Genomic DNA, 15,765 nt, shown 5'->3' on the forward strand with positions numbered 1-15,765 from the left:
CAGCTTTGCCCCTTTCGGCCATGTTTTTTCCATCTCCTATATAAGAAAGTCCTTGGTTACCCCTCTCCACCCACAGCAGTTTTTAATTGCAATGAGATGACACACAGTTAGGGTCACAGAGCTAGGGACCCCAATATAGAGATATACCTTGACGAGGTTTTGGGGCTCAGTTACATTGATCAATGCGATTGCTAAATATCTCCTTTTTCCTAATATTCATGGCAGGTATGCAATTCATTATTCACATGTTCAAGTTAGCAAGTAGCATTTTTCATTGTATTTTTCCAATATTTTCCATATGCTTGAGGCATTATACTATTATCTAAGTTTGATGTGCAGCCTTATTCTTATACACTACGTATCCGGTACCCGGACGGATTCGACCCAGAAGGTCACGCCAAATTAAAGTTATTAGAGTTTTCCTTCACCCCGTCTCTTGGAGACGCAGTCTACTCCTCTCCCTCAGGGGCTCTAATCACTCCAAGGGTATGTGCCCATGATCAGGACTCGCTGCATTCAGAACGCAGCGATTCCTGACCGGCGGGGCCACATGTCTCCTTCGCAGGAGAATGCAGGAAACCGCAGCTGTCAGTACCCACGATCAGGGTTCAGTGCGCTGCGGTCTCTCGCTTGTGTTCTCCCTACGGAGGATGCATGTAATTCCGCAGCAAATAATTAACATGCTGCAGTCTGGAAAGACGCACCGCAGGTCAGTGTTTACTGCGGAAAAAAAAAGCACAGTGGGCACGGGATTTCTAGGAATCCCGTCCACTATGCTTGTTCTGTACACTACAGTGGTTTGGGCGCAGCTGAAGTAGGCTGCGTCCAAACCGCTGCAAATACTGATTGTGGGCACGCACCCTAACAAAATTCTTAACTATTATTTCTCAAACTAAGCCCCTCCACTTCACTAACTCTCTCTAGCCCGGGAGCACCAGGGAAGCAGCTTACACATTATGGCAACCTATGGCCGTTTAAACACATTACACATAACATAAACTTTAAACATTGCTTTTCCTACTCAGTGGATTTTCAGGTCTGTGGCGGCCGAGCCTTACCCTCCCTTAGGGTCAGCACACACGGCGAGTAATATGGAGCAAGTGGAATGCGATAAAAAATCGTATTCCACTTGGACCAATATTACTCTATGGGGCCACTCCCATGAGCGATTGTTTTCTCTGCCCTAATTCGACCGAGAAAACAGTCACAGCATGCTGCGGGTGGAATGTAATTTTGTTCCACTCGCACCCATTCAAGTCTATGGGGCCAGTGAAACATCGCATTGCTCTCGCGTTAGACTGGTGTAATGCGAGAGCAGTGCGATTCTCGCATCAGCCAGCAACAGAGGAGATAGAGAGATAAATCTCCTCCACAGCGCCGGCCCTCCCCTCCACAGCTGTGGTCTAATCACACGATCGGACCACAGTCACATGACAATTGCATAACACTTGGCTCCCGCTGTGCTGTAAGCGAGTGCCGAGTGTCATGCGAGAACTCGCAGTAATCCCCATGTGGCCTCAGCTTTACAAATGCACTAGAGTGTGATGCTGCACTCTGTGTTGACCTGTCAGTCAGCCAGGGGAGGGTGCTATTAGGTAGGACATACAGTGTGAGGCTGAGAAACGAGAAGTGCATCATCACACCTCAGTGCACTTCCTGACACAACTTGTGGTCATATTTGGCTTATATTTTAAAGGGCTACACAATCATATTAATAGTTTGGAGGGGTAAAAGTTTATGACAGGTGAAAGGGAACCTGTCACCTACTCACCTACGGGGTGGTCTAATACGTTCCGGTCCGATGGGCGTTGCTGCCGAGCATAAGTGCGACTTGGTACCTGTGAACTTCAGCTTCTTTGATGCAGGGCTGCAGCTAAAAAAACACACAGCGGCCACAATGGCAAATGCAACCTTCCTTTCAAAATTTTTTTTTTATTATTTTAATAACACATAGAATCAGGTATGTACAACAAGAAGGACCCAACCTAATGGTCACCCATCACTGTACTGTATATAGGAGAATGTAGCATACAAATCTTGTAAATGAATGGATAAAATTTATATAAATCCTATTTCATAAACATTCTAAGAAAAAGCGTATAGTGTCATGTGTATGTGTCGCCACCCTGCAGCGGTAGCCCCAGGGACATCACTCCACCTCCGGGGATGCCACAGGGTCTTCACTTTGGGTATATCTGGCTAAAGGTATGTCAGGTTTATTTACATGGGAGTCGTGATGCCACTCACGGTTTGCGGTCAGGGTTATGGGTGACCGCCACTGCAGGTTTAACGAGCGTCTGGGGCTGATGGAGTCTGCAGTCTGGTGGTATGGCATCCCGTGAGTGAGGCTGGCCCCAGGGGCTCGGGTGTGTAGAACAACAGGTACAAGAATAACTCAGTTTCAGTCCAAGATGTCTTTCAACTTGTTTACTTACTTTTAGGTGTTGTGTGAGGTACCTGGGCGATGCTGAGATAAACCAGGAGGAACCAGGAACTCCTTCAGGCCGATCTGAGGGTAACCATTAACTCGCTTTCCTAGCACTTCTTGTTTCGGATAACCCCTGACTTGAAGTACCGTGGGATTCATCCAGGGAAGTCACTACTGCCTTTTCTCCCCTTTCTGGACAGTTTTCCGGCAGCGTGGACCAGGTGAGATGGCTTCTGGCTCTGTCTCCTTATGGGTCCCCCTGTTGCTGCTGATGCTCGGACTCTAGATGGTTGGCAAGGGACCTCCAGTCCCCTCACCGGCAGGTTTAGCAGATCAATAAATGGACGTCTCCGTACTCGACTACCTCTCTTCAGGTGTCTTTCTGACTCTCTGGTAACTGTTCTCCCCCGCTAACAGCTACTACACGTGCAGGGGCTGTCTAAGGTGTCCGTGTCACTGCGTCTCCTAGCACTTCACCCCCAGACTGGCTCACTCCTCCTACTTTCCTTACAGCCTCTGCAGTTTAGCTTCCAGCCCCTCCCCTCCACCCCTTGACAAGAATTGAAAGCTAGCCTCTTCCAGAGGCTACCCAAGGGTCCTATCTCGTGGTGTGGGAAACCTGGTTGCTATGTGTCTGTGCGTACACACCCCTTTCTGGCCTTTGGAATTACCTGGAAGCACTGTCCCAGCATGGGTGCAGTACTCAGTGGTGCCTGACCAGGTCAGGGGCGCCACATGAAGAAGACTCAGAAAAATAACGTAAATCATAAACAATCTATTAGGCATGAAGTAAAGGAAAAAATAGTTTCCTGTGCACAGATCTGCAAATGATTTTGTTTTGGTAGCCGAGTTCATTATCTTTATGTTTTGTTATATAATACTAGCAAATGTTCTATTCATCAACCCTGGAGAACGCTGCCATTTGACGCAGTGATAAGTGGTAACTCCCACACGGTCACTGACAACACTCCTTTCATCATTAGTTTTACCTGCACACAGCGGTAACAAGTAGATTGGCATATTTTTGTTCAGAATAAAGAATTGTTTTCTTGCTTCCTTTATGTCACACTGCTATAGCACAACTTTATTTCTGATTCATATTTTGTACTTGTGTCACAATGCAATTTATTGTGGCATGTTTATTGAATTGGATTTTTTTTTGTTTCGCATATATATTTATACATATGATTGTCGACAGGCAAACAAAGAAAGGGGGAGCAGCACTGTATCGGGTCCTTCACAGGTGGGAGAACCAATAGTTAACTCAGATTCCTAAATAACCATAAAAGAGGACTTGTAACCAGGGCAAAAGTGGTCATTTCAGCTCTTGTATTTCTTCAGCTACCCTGAATATTACGGTTATTTTTTCTTTGTTTTTTATAAATCTGCTATAAAGTTAGAGTTTTATTTATTGCTAATTAGAAATGAGCAGCTCAGTTCTCGTAGGATCGAGTTAAGTCGAATTACCTGACATTCACAGTTTTTATGTGGATTCTAATGTGACGTCCTGGACTATCAGGTCGTCACAGGGTATTGTGCAATCTGCCCTTCTGTACAGTATCCAAATCCTCCTTGGTTACGGATCCCTGGCCTTCGGTGTTGCTAAGAGCAGAGCCAGTCAAAACCCTAGGAACACTCTGCACCACACCCACCAGACACACCATTGGGGGGCCTGAAGGGAATAAGGCCACCCACTTGGGGGTTGGTAGGGGAGAGTGAGAGGTGTTAGGAGCAGGAGAGTGGAGTGGTGACTCTCAAGTGGAGAGGTCAGGAGCAGGGCTTCCTGTAAATACTAGGTGGCAGACATTGGTCTGGGCCTGGTAGGAGCTGGAACCCCGGTTGCAGGGGATCATGTTGTCGCGGGCGGAGGAGGGGATGCTGCGCTCTCCCACTGCTCAGGTCCGACTGCTGCTGCTGCGGCTGCTCGGTGGTGGCTCGAGCGGTCGGCCGGATCCCGGGGACTCAAGCGGCACTCCTCGCCCGTGAGTGAAAAGGGTGGGGATTTGATTGTGGGGATTTGGTTATTGTCCGTGACACCACCCACGGTTGTGGTGAGATTGTGACACCACCGCTGCTCTGGACGGGGATCCCGGGAGCGATGACAGGGAGCAGCTTTGATGTTAGTTCTCCCCTCCGTGGGTAGGGGGTTGGTTGTGCCGGGGCCCGGTGATGGGGTAGGGATGGATGGCAGGCGGGTTACGGGGCCTGGTGAGGTGCAGGGTCATGGGGGCAGCACTGTGCCGCACGGCACGGTGGTACTCACTCAGCCAATGATGAGAACACAGTTCTCGGTAAAACACACGGCTGGATGGACGGGTCCCACAGATGGCTGCGGTGTTGTTTCTCCCAGCAGGTTGATGGTGACTACCTTTCCCTGCACCTATGTAGTGTAACGGTTCCAATGGGTTCCCACCGGTAACCCGCTCCCCAGCTTGGATGGTTGCCGAAGGAGCCCCTTTTGCCCGCAGGCTCTGGTACTGGGAACTTTAGCCTTGGCGGTGACTGTGTTTCCCTCTCTCGGTTGGACGGTTGCCTTCTGTCGGGACTTGGCTGCTGGGAAACCCAGGAGGTTCCCTTCGCTAACGGATTTGGCAAATTCACGGCGACTCCTAGGGTCCGCTAGCACCTGCCAGATGGTGCTGACTTCTCTTTGTGTACCGGTCCGGTACCGCCAGGCCACCACCCGTCCACGGTCCTTACGGTAAACTCCGATAGGCCACTCCTGCAGACGGTCACCACCATCTGCCAACCTTGCCGATCTGTCCGGGCCACACACCCGGACCAACTTCAGTCTGCTCCACTACCACTTTCCTTCCTTCCACTTCAACTCTCAAACTAAACTAACTGTCTCCTTTTCCCGCCTCCAGGACTGTGAACTCCTCGGTGGGCGGGACCAACCGCCTGGCCCACCCCCTGGTGTGATCATCAGCCCCTAGAGGATGGCAACAAGAGTTTTGTCTGACTTCGGTGTGCCTGACCGGGAGTGTGGGGTGTGTTGGTGTTGTTCTCTGTGGCCCCTGGCTTGTCACATTCCCCCTTAGTAAAATGCAGACCGTCCGCGGGCTGCCCGTCCATCACCGGTTTTATTTTCACAACTGAAAAGATAAAACGGTAAAACAGAGATTACAAGTAAAATAACATCTTCCCACATCGGGAGGTACTCTTACTTAAACGTTGCGTAACGGATACGGCTTCCGCTCTCTCCCACCCAAGCAACCTGGCCCTGATGCTGCCCCTAAGCAAACAGGCAGCACCCCTTGACCCCAGTCCAGCACAAGTTGCCCGAGCGGGTTCTGTCCTTTTCAGGGGACCCACGTCCATGGGGAACCCCTGAAACCCCCAGAGGATCGCCACCGGTTCCGGTGGTGGCTGGGCCCCAGCCTGCTCCACTGCGGGCCCTTCCTCCAATCTGCCTCTCCGGAGGCGGTAACGGTGAAAGCCATAAAACATTTTTATTTACATGCCACAAGTTTGTGGTTGCCCTGCTAAAATTTGAATTTTATTGCATGAAGTAAGTATTTGATACAATAGAAAAACAGAATTAAATATTTGGCACAGAGACATTTGTTTACTGTTACAGAGGTCAGATGTTTCCTGTAGTTCTTGACCACATTTGCACACACTGCAGCAAGGATTTTGGCACTCACCATACAGATCTTTTCCAGAGAATTCAGATTTCAGGGCTGTGGCTGGGGAACATTGAATTTCAGCTCCCTCCAAGATTTTCTATTGGGTTCAGGTCTGGAGACTGGCTAGGCCACTCCAGGACCTTGAAATCCTCCTTATGGAGCCATTCCTTAGTTGCCTTGGCTTTGTGTTTCAGGTCATTGTCATGCTGGAAGACCCAGCCATGACCCATCTTCAATGCTCTTACTGAGGGAAGGAGGTTGTTGGCTAAAATCTCATGATACATGGCCCCATCCATCATCCATTCAATACGGTGCAGTCGTCCTGTCTCCTTTGCATAAAAGCTCCCCTAAAGTATGACGTTGTCACCCCCATGTTTCATTGTTGGGATGGTGTTCTTGTTGTTGTACTCATCCTTATTCTTCCTCCAAACATGGAGAGTAGAGTTGATACCAAAAAGTTCTATTTTGGTCTCATCTGTCCACATGACTTTCTCCAATGCCTCCTCAGGATCATCCAGATGATCACTAACAAACTTTAAACTGACATGTGCTGGCATCAACAAGCGGACCTTGTGTGACCTGCAGGATTTTAATCCATGATGGCGTAGTGCATTACTAATAGTAATCTTTGAGTCTGTGGTCCCAGCTCTCGTCAGGTCATTGACCAGGTTCTCCCATGTAGTTCTGGGCTGAGTCCTGACCTTTCTCAGAATCATCCTTACCCTACGAGGCTAGATCTTGCATGGTGCCCCAAACCAAGTAAGATTGAGTCATTTTGTGTTTCTTCCATTTTCTAATAGTTGTGCCAACAGTTGTTGCCTTCCCAGCAAGCTGCTTGCCTTTTGTCTTGCCCACCCCAGCCTTGTGCAGGTCTACAATCTTTTCCCTGGTGTCCTTAGACAGCATTTTGGTCTTGGTCATGGTGGAGAGGTTGGAGTGTGATTGATTGTGTGGAGAGGTGTCTTTTATACAGGTAACAAGTTCAAAGAGTTATAATTAACACAGGTAATGAGTGCAGAGCAGGAGAGCTTCATAAAAGAAAAAAAACCTGTGACAGCCAGAATTCTTGCTGGTTGGTAGGTGATCAAATATTTATTTCATGCAATAGAATGCAACTTAAATATTATAAAAATCATACATTGTGATTTTCTGGATTTTTTTTCATTCTCTCTGTCACAATTGAATGGTACCTATGATGAAAATTCCAGACCTTTCCATTCTTCATAGGTGGGAATACTTGAAAAATTGGCAGTGTATCAAATACTTATTTTCCCCACTGTAACTTGTACAACAATTACTACTGTGGTAAAACAAGGATTTGTGTTTATGTGTACAGAGGAAATTTTTATAATAGTGACAAGGAGAGAATAGAGTTAAAATGAAAGGCCGCGGGCATTTACTAAATACTACACAGGACTATTGGAGTTATTTTATATACTTTATTGGTCACTGTCAATGACAATTGTGCTCTGGGCTGAATGTAACCCTGTGAAATAGTGGTAATTTACCTTGAATTACATGTGGTTAGTAATACTGATGATGGATACTGTTCAGGTTTACTTTAGTTTAATTTACAAGATATATAGTGATTGCACTTACATGTTTACGTTTGTTTCTCGTCTAGAAAGATGGATTTCACTATTTTGCTAAATTGCCTTTCAATGATGTTTTATCTTTTTTGTTCACCACGGTGATTTATTATTTTTCTGGTATAATGTTTCTTTATTGACAATTCAGTTTCAGGATGTATATATGAAAATATGAGTTCCTGTCCTAAAGTGAAGTTTCCTGTATGATAAAAAATAATGCCTATCAATGTAAGCCCCCTGTTGTAATATTTGTTACAACTACTTCTAAATTATCTTTACTTTTTGCTGGATCTATAAAGGTAACAAATCTGCTTCCAGACATTCAAGACACCATAAGGCTATGTGCAGACGGTGCGTTTTTCTCGGCGTTTTTGCGCGTTTTTCGGGTGCGTTTTTGGCCTCAAAACTGCATGACTTTGCTTCCCCAGCAAAGTCTATGAGTTTTCATTTTTGCTGTCCCCACACAGCGTTTTTTTTCAGCTGCGTTTTTGTGGTGACCACAAAAACGCAGCATGTCAATTATTCCCGCGTTTTTCACTGCGCTTTTCATCCATTGAGTTCAATGGGATGTTGAAAGACGCAATGAGAAACGCAAATAGCTGCGTTTTGGTGCGTTTCTAAGACCAAAAACGCAGCTATAAACGCAGGAGGTGGGTAGTAAAGTGACGTGTACAGGAAGAGGATTCCTTCTGTCAGTATACACAGAAGCGTGAATCCTCCCGGTACCGTCACCGTCGCTTCCACCTCCGGTCCTGTGCATGTATGCTGCCGTGCGGCGCCATGTACAGGCAGGAGGTGGAAGCGGCTGCGAAAACAAAAGTTAACAGTAGAAAAAAAAAAAAAAAGTTATACTCACCTGTGTGCAGCCTCCCGGTGCCATGCCCGCTCCCATCTCCTCTCACGGTATCGCCACCCCCGCTCCGGCTGTGTGCAGACGGCCGGGAACCCTCCGATGGATGCAGGACCTTGCTTACAGGACCTGGCGATGGATCACCTGATGCAGTCACCTGACGCATCAGCTGATCGAGTCTCGGGCTGACGCGGGCGCCCGGCCGGTATCAGCGGATGCGTCAGGAGACTTCATCCTACCGGCAGCTGCTGCAGCGATCGGACGGGATCAGACTCCCGCCCCATCACTGCAGGAGCTGCCGGTAACCGGTAATCAGCACATAAGTGAGTATTATTATTTTTTTTTTTTTTTGCACCGATGCATCTGCTGATTGTATAATCGGCGTTTATGCAATCAGCTGATGTGTGATGGGATTCAGGCACTTGATCCTGACACATCATCTGATCGCTTTGCCTTCCAGCAAACCGATCAGATGATATTGGATCCGGATTGGACGTCGCTGGACCCTAACCCAGGATTACTGCGGAGTGGGGTTTATTTCAATAAAGATGGAGTCACTAATTGTGTTGTGTTTTATTTCTAATAAAAATATTTTTCTGTGTGTTGTGTTTTTTTTTTATCTTTACTAGAAATTCATGGTGGCCATGTCTAATATTGGCGTGACACCATGAATTTCGGGCTTAGGGCTAGCTGATAATATACAGCTAGCCCTAACCCCATTATTACCCGGCGAGCCACCCGTCACCAGGGCAGCTGGAAGAGTTGGATACAGCGCCAGAAGATGGCGCTTCTATGAAAGCGCCATTTTCTGGGGTGGCTGCGGGACTGCAATTCACAGCGGGGGTGCCCAGAAAGCATGGGCACCCTGCACTGTGGATTCCAATCCCCAGCTGCCTAGTTGTACCCGGCTGGACTCAAAAATGGGGCGAAGCCCACGTCATTTTTTTTTTAAATTATTTCATGAAATTCATGAAATAATTTAAAAAAAAAGGGCTTCCCTATATTTTTGGTTCCCAGCCGGGTACAAATAGGCAGCTGGGGGTTGGGGGCAGCCCGTACCTGCCTGCTGTACCCGGCTAGCATACAAAAATATGGCGAAGCCCACGTCATTTTTTTTTTTGGGGGGGGGGCAAAGAAATCCTGCATACAGTCCTGGAAGGAGGATGCTGAGCCTTGTAGTTCGACAGCTGCTGTCTGCTCTCCTGCATACACTATTGGATGGAGGATGCTGAGCCTTGTAGTTCGACAGCTGCTGTCTGCTCTCCTGCATACACTATTGGATCGAGGATGCTGAGCCTTGTAGTTCTGCAGCTGTCTGCTCTTCTGTATACACTAGTGGAGAATGAAGAACACATTGAAGAAGGAAATGACATCAGACCTTTTTTTTTTTGTTCACTGATAAAAAACGCATAAGGACGCAGTGAGCAAAAACGCAGCAAAACGCAGCAAAAAAACGCACCAAATCGCGGCAAAACGCGTGCGTTTTTTGCCGCGTTTTTTCGACGCAGGTGCGTTTCTGTGCGTTTTTAGCGGCCAAAAACGCACAAAAACGCAGCGTCAAAAAAACGCAGCGTGTGCACATAGCCTAAGGCTAGGTTCGCACACTGCGTCTTTTTGACGCTGCGTTTTTGTGCGTTTTTGGCCGCTAAAAACGCACAAAAACGCACCTGCGTCGAAAAAACGCATCAAAAACGCGTTTTTGCCGCGATTTGGTGCGTTTTTGGCTGCGTTTTGCTGCGTTTTTGATCTCTGCGTTTTGCTGCGTTTTTCCAATGCATTGCATGGGGGTAAAACGCAGAAAAACGCAGGAAAGAACTGACATGTCCATTTTTTTTTTTTAACTCAAAAACGCAGGTAAAAAAAACAGATGTGTGCGAACAGCAAAAATGAAAACTCATAGACTTTGCTGGGGAAGCAAAGTCCTAGAGTTTTGAGGCCAAAAACGCACCCGAAAAACGCGCAAAAACGACGCGAAAAACGCACTGTGCGCACATAGCCTAATAGTTTCACAATTTTTTTGGCTTTATCAGGTGTCATAAAATTGATAGCACTCTGCTGACCTTGTCCAAGCCTATACAGCAAATCTGACAAGTGACCTGGAATAAGAGGAAGTGGTTGTTTTCCTGATCTGTGTGAAAACTGGATATTATCATATTATTACTGTGCATAGTCACATAAAAGATGTTACATTTATAGGACACTAGTACAGTGTTGGACACATAGGGGCCAATATTACTATCCCCTATGAGTTACTGTATTCACTTTTCTCTGTACAACTTACATTATCAAGCAAAAGGGTAACAATGATTTCAACTTTTGATTTTCAGGCTCCATATCTCACCATCCACTACAGTTTTGAGCATGAGATTACCTTCATTTATAAAAAATCACCTTTGCTATCTCATACTCATCTTTGACTTTCTAATATTCTGCATATGATTACAGATGCAGATTCTTGTCATGTCACTGCATTGTTACTGTTTTGCTCCTGGTGTTTGAAAAACATTTTCTTCCTGCATACTAGAAATTACAACCTATGCTCACATTCCCAAATAGCTTAGTGTGTTATTAGGTTGATACTGAATTGAAATTTCACTGGTTCAAATCAAAGAGCAGCCATGAAGAAGATTTCCCAAGAAAAGAGAAAAGCATCATTCTTCTCATCGATAGCGGTACCTTGGCCAAGAAAATTGCCAAATTGCATCATGTGAGTGCCGTGACAGATGGAAGAATATAAAATGAAGTACATCCATCCATTCAAAAGTGAAGAGCTAGATGTCCTTGCAAAATATCGGAGTCAACTTCTCTACTCATCACAAGGTCTATTAGTTCTGGTGTAACAAACACGGCAGTGAAGGTGGCTTGTATACTACATAATAGTGAGATCACAGATGTCTATGCCAGCAAAGTGTGAAGCACATTACACAAGTCTGGAATGGGGGCCTAAAAAAGGTGAGAAGCCTCAACTTCAATATCGTCGTAAGAAGTGTTAGCTTGAGTTTGCAAAAACTTACGAAAAGTGGACAGCAGAAGATTGTAAACAGGTTATTTGGTGCAATAAGATGAAACTCAATAGACTAGGCTCTGATGGGTGTTAACGGTTTTGGAAGAAACAAGTGGCTAATGGATCGAAAAATGTCAAGTTTGGTGGAGGAAGCCTGATAATATGGCGTTGTTTCACAGCCAAAGAAGTTAAATACTTGACCAAGATCAATGGTGGTCTCAATGCTGAGCTATATGTGAGCATCCTACAAGACGAAATGCTTCACACACTTGAGCACTATGGGTATGAAAGGGATAAAATAGTGTTCCAGCAGGACAATGACCCAAAGCATATGGCAAGATTGGTGAAGAAATGGCTCACTGACAATGAAATAGAGGGACTGTTTTGGCCCCCTCAGGACCCAGATCTCAAACCAATTAATCACTTTGTGTGTTGAGTTGAAAGATAACCTGTATAAATACCCAACTGAGTCAATCAGTATGCACCAACATTGGGAATGTGTAGAAAAAACCTGGGATCATATTTAGTTGAGACATGCTTGATTGTGAAAGAGACCATGCCCAGAAGGATTCAAGCAGTGTTGAAAGCCAAAGATGGATTTCCGAAATACTAACAAAATAATAAAAATATATATTTTGCTCCAAGCACCTGGTGTAGATATGGTATATGGGTGACACTTGATGCAAAAGTAAAGTATATGAAATCTTAGCATTTTTAGAGTTGCAAAGATGTTTTATTGAAACATGAAAAAATTACAAACAAAACAATAAATGTACTTGTCACGCTACCCGACTCCCGTGCCTCGCTCCCCGGCTCCCGTGCCGCACTCCCCGGCTCCGGTGCCGCACTCCCCAGCTCCCGTGCCGCGCTCCCCGGCTCCCGTGTCGCGCTCCCTGCCTCCCGTCCCGCGCTCCACAGCTCCCGTGCCACGTTCTCCGGTTCCTGTGCTACACTCCCCGGTCCTCAGCTCCACAGCCTCTTTGCTCCCTCTCCCTCACCTGCGTCCTCCAGGCGTCCTGGTCCCCGCTCCCGGCACCCTTCCGCGACACTGAGCCTTCTGCCGGACACTCCTGCCTCTTGTGCACCGCTTCCTGCCCTGGCTTCTGGCACCCGGGCCTCGCACATGCGCGTTAGGGCACGCGTGCGGTCATTGACCCTCTCTTAAAGGGCCAGCGTCCACTGACAGGATATTGAACACACAGGTACAGGGTATAAAGGGGTTTCTTTTCCAAGTGGGCGAGGCCTGTTCTTCGTATTTAGTAAGCTAGGAGTCAGGTCCCCCTGTGTCTTGCCCAGTACTGACTTATCTGTCTCGTAGAGCCGCTCCTGCCTCGCCAACCGGTCCTGACGGTTCCAGAACTCCGGACGGCGACTGTCCGCCATCTCTTCAGTCCCTACCGTGTCCGATCCCTGGATCCGTGTGGTGACCGACCCCCTCGCTCAGCTGGTTCCCGATTCTGCCTGACATCATCCCGGCCTCCGAACCTGAGCCTCGCCACCCGGACTACCTTCAGAGACTCTGTGGTCCCAGGGACTTCTTCACTCCGGTCCTCTGAAAGGACTGTCCTGCTACCCGTAGTGCTCCAGCTACCGGGTACCCTGCCCTTGGTGGGGTGCTCAGTCCAGTGGATACACCTTCTGGGCCTACCCGTCCTCCTGGTCCTTACAGCAAGAACAGGCCATGGATCCCGCCGAAGCACTAGCGTCCCAGCTGGCCGGATTGCAGCAGGAACTCGGACGACAATGTGAGACCCAATCCCACATGCTTGCCTTCATGACCTCAGTGGACACCCGCCTGAATACGCTGCAAGTGACAGCCACGTCCCTGGCATCACAGTCCACATCCACAGCTCCCATGGAGCTTCCTCAGAAGCCTCTAAACTCCGCTTGGCCTCTCCGCCCCGGTATGCTGGAGATCTGTCACGCTCCCCGGGTCCCCTGCCCTGCTCCCCGGCTCACCTGCCACGCTCCTCGGCTCCCCTGCCTCGCTCCCCGGTTCTTCGGTCCGGTCTCCGCCGTTCCCCGCTCTCCAGCCTCCATTGCCTGCGCTTCCCAGGCGTCCTGGTCCCCGCTCCCGGCGCCCGTCGGCTTCTCAGCCCCAGCCCGGCTCTGCTGCTTCCTCCTCACAGCTTCCTGCTCTGGCTTCTGGCACCCGGGCCGCGCGCATGCGCATTAGGGCGCGCGCGCGGTCATTGACCCTTTCTTAAAGGGCCAGCGTCCACTGACAGGAAATGAAGCACACAGGTACAGGGTATAAAGGGGTTTAGTGTCCAAGTGGGTGGGGCCTGTTCTTCGTGTTTCCCAAGCTAGGAGTCAGGTCTCCTTGTGTTCCTGTGAGATACTCACCTCTCTCTCTTCTAGAGCCGATCCTGCCTTGCCATCCGGTCCTGCCGAATCCCGCACCCCGAACGCTGCCTATCTGCCATCCTGACAGTCCGTACCATCTCTGATCCCTGTGGTGACCCGTCATCTCGCTCCAACGGTTCCGGACCCCGCCTGACATCATCTCGGCTTCCGAACCTGAGCTCCGTCACCCGGACTACCATCAGTGACTCCGTGGTCCCAGGGACTTCTCCATTATACTCTTGTGCACGGACTGCCCTGCTACCTGTAGTGCTCCAGCTACCGGACCCCTTACCATCATCAAGGAGTTCAGCCCAGTGGATCCACCTCCTGGGTCTGCCCGTCCACCTGGCCCTAACAGTAAGAACAGGCAATGGATCCCGCTGAAGCACTAGCGGCCTTGCAGGAGGAACTCCAACGCCAGCGTGAGACCCAGAACCGCATGCTGAACTTCATGACTTCGGTGGACGCCCGCCTGAACACGCTACAAGCGTCAATTACATCTTCAGCATCTCGGGATTCCACTAGACAATCCACGGCTCCAGCCCCCGTGGCAGCCTCTTCGGATGCTTCCAGACTTCGTTTGGCCTCACCACCCCGGTACGCCGGAGATCGCAAGACCTGCAGGGGTTTCATAAACCAATGCTCCCTCCATTTCACGCAGCTGCCGCATTTGTTTGCCTCCGACCAAGCCAAGGTCGCGTTCATCATGTCCCATCTAGAGGGTGAGGCACTGGCGTGGATGAACCCCTTGTGGGAAAAGGAGGATCCTGTGACCACAAACATCCAGGAGTTCCTGCAGGCATTTCGTGGCACCTTTGACGAGCCCGGACGCGCCTCCGCGTCTGCCTCATCTCTTCTCCGGTTACGTCAGGGGACTCTGACGGTGGGTCAATACGCCATCCGTTTTCGCACCTTGGCTTCGGAACTCGGGTGGAACAACGAGGCTCTAACCGCCGCCTTCTGGGAAGGACTCTCGGGTCGAATTAAAGATGAGCTGGCTGGCCGTGACGTACCGTCCACCCTGGATGCCCTGATTACCCTAGCGACTCGAGTGGACATTCGCTTTCAGGAGCGATCCAAAGAAGTGTCCCGTGAGAGACGTCCGGTACGGCATTCCTCTCCTCCACAGAAGCCTGCCGTACTTCAGTCAACAGCATCTGGTGTCTCCGTCCACGAGCCCATGCAGATCGACCGTGTGCGGCAGTCTGAACAACGCCGAGCAGAGCGGCTCGCCAAGGGCCTCTGCTTCTACTGCGGAGAGGGCACACACCTGCTACGCTCCTGTCCAGAAAGGCCGGGAAACTCCAAAGCCTAGGGTTGGTAGGAGAGGCCACCCTAGGTGCTGGGACTCTCTCAGACCCGGTTATGTGGACTGTACAAGTGACAACGGGAGAGACGCGGTTCACGGCTGAGGCGTACCTCGATTCTGGGGCAGCAGGCAATTTCATCCAGCAAGCCACGGTGGACAAGTACCAGGTGCCTGTTACTCCACTCGACCAACCCCTCGTGATTGCCTCTGTGGATGGGAGACCCCTCTCTGACACCATCTCATGGATCACCAAGCCGGTCGAACTGCGTATCGGTGCCCTGCACACCGAGACCATCGCTCTCTACGTCCTTCCACACATGTCCCATCAAATCCTGCTGGGACTTCCCTGGTTACGGACACACGAGCCATCAGTCAGCTGGGGCACTGGTGAAATCACCCGATGGGGCTCTTCTTGCCATGAAAACTGTCTGAAGACCATACAACCCATCCGACGACCTCCGGTTCCAGAGTCCCTACCGGGACTGCCCTCGGCCTATTGGTCCTTCGCGGATGTCTTCAATAAAAAGGAATCAGAGGTACTTCGTCCATACGATTGTGCCATCGACCTGCTCCCGGGAACTACACCTCCTCGAGGACGGATATATCCACT

The sequence above is a fragment of the Anomaloglossus baeobatrachus genome, chromosome 1 (assembly GCF_048569485.1).
Source record: "Anomaloglossus baeobatrachus isolate aAnoBae1 chromosome 1, aAnoBae1.hap1, whole genome shotgun sequence".
Taxonomy (NCBI): Eukaryota; Metazoa; Chordata; class Amphibia; order Anura; family Aromobatidae; genus Anomaloglossus; species Anomaloglossus baeobatrachus.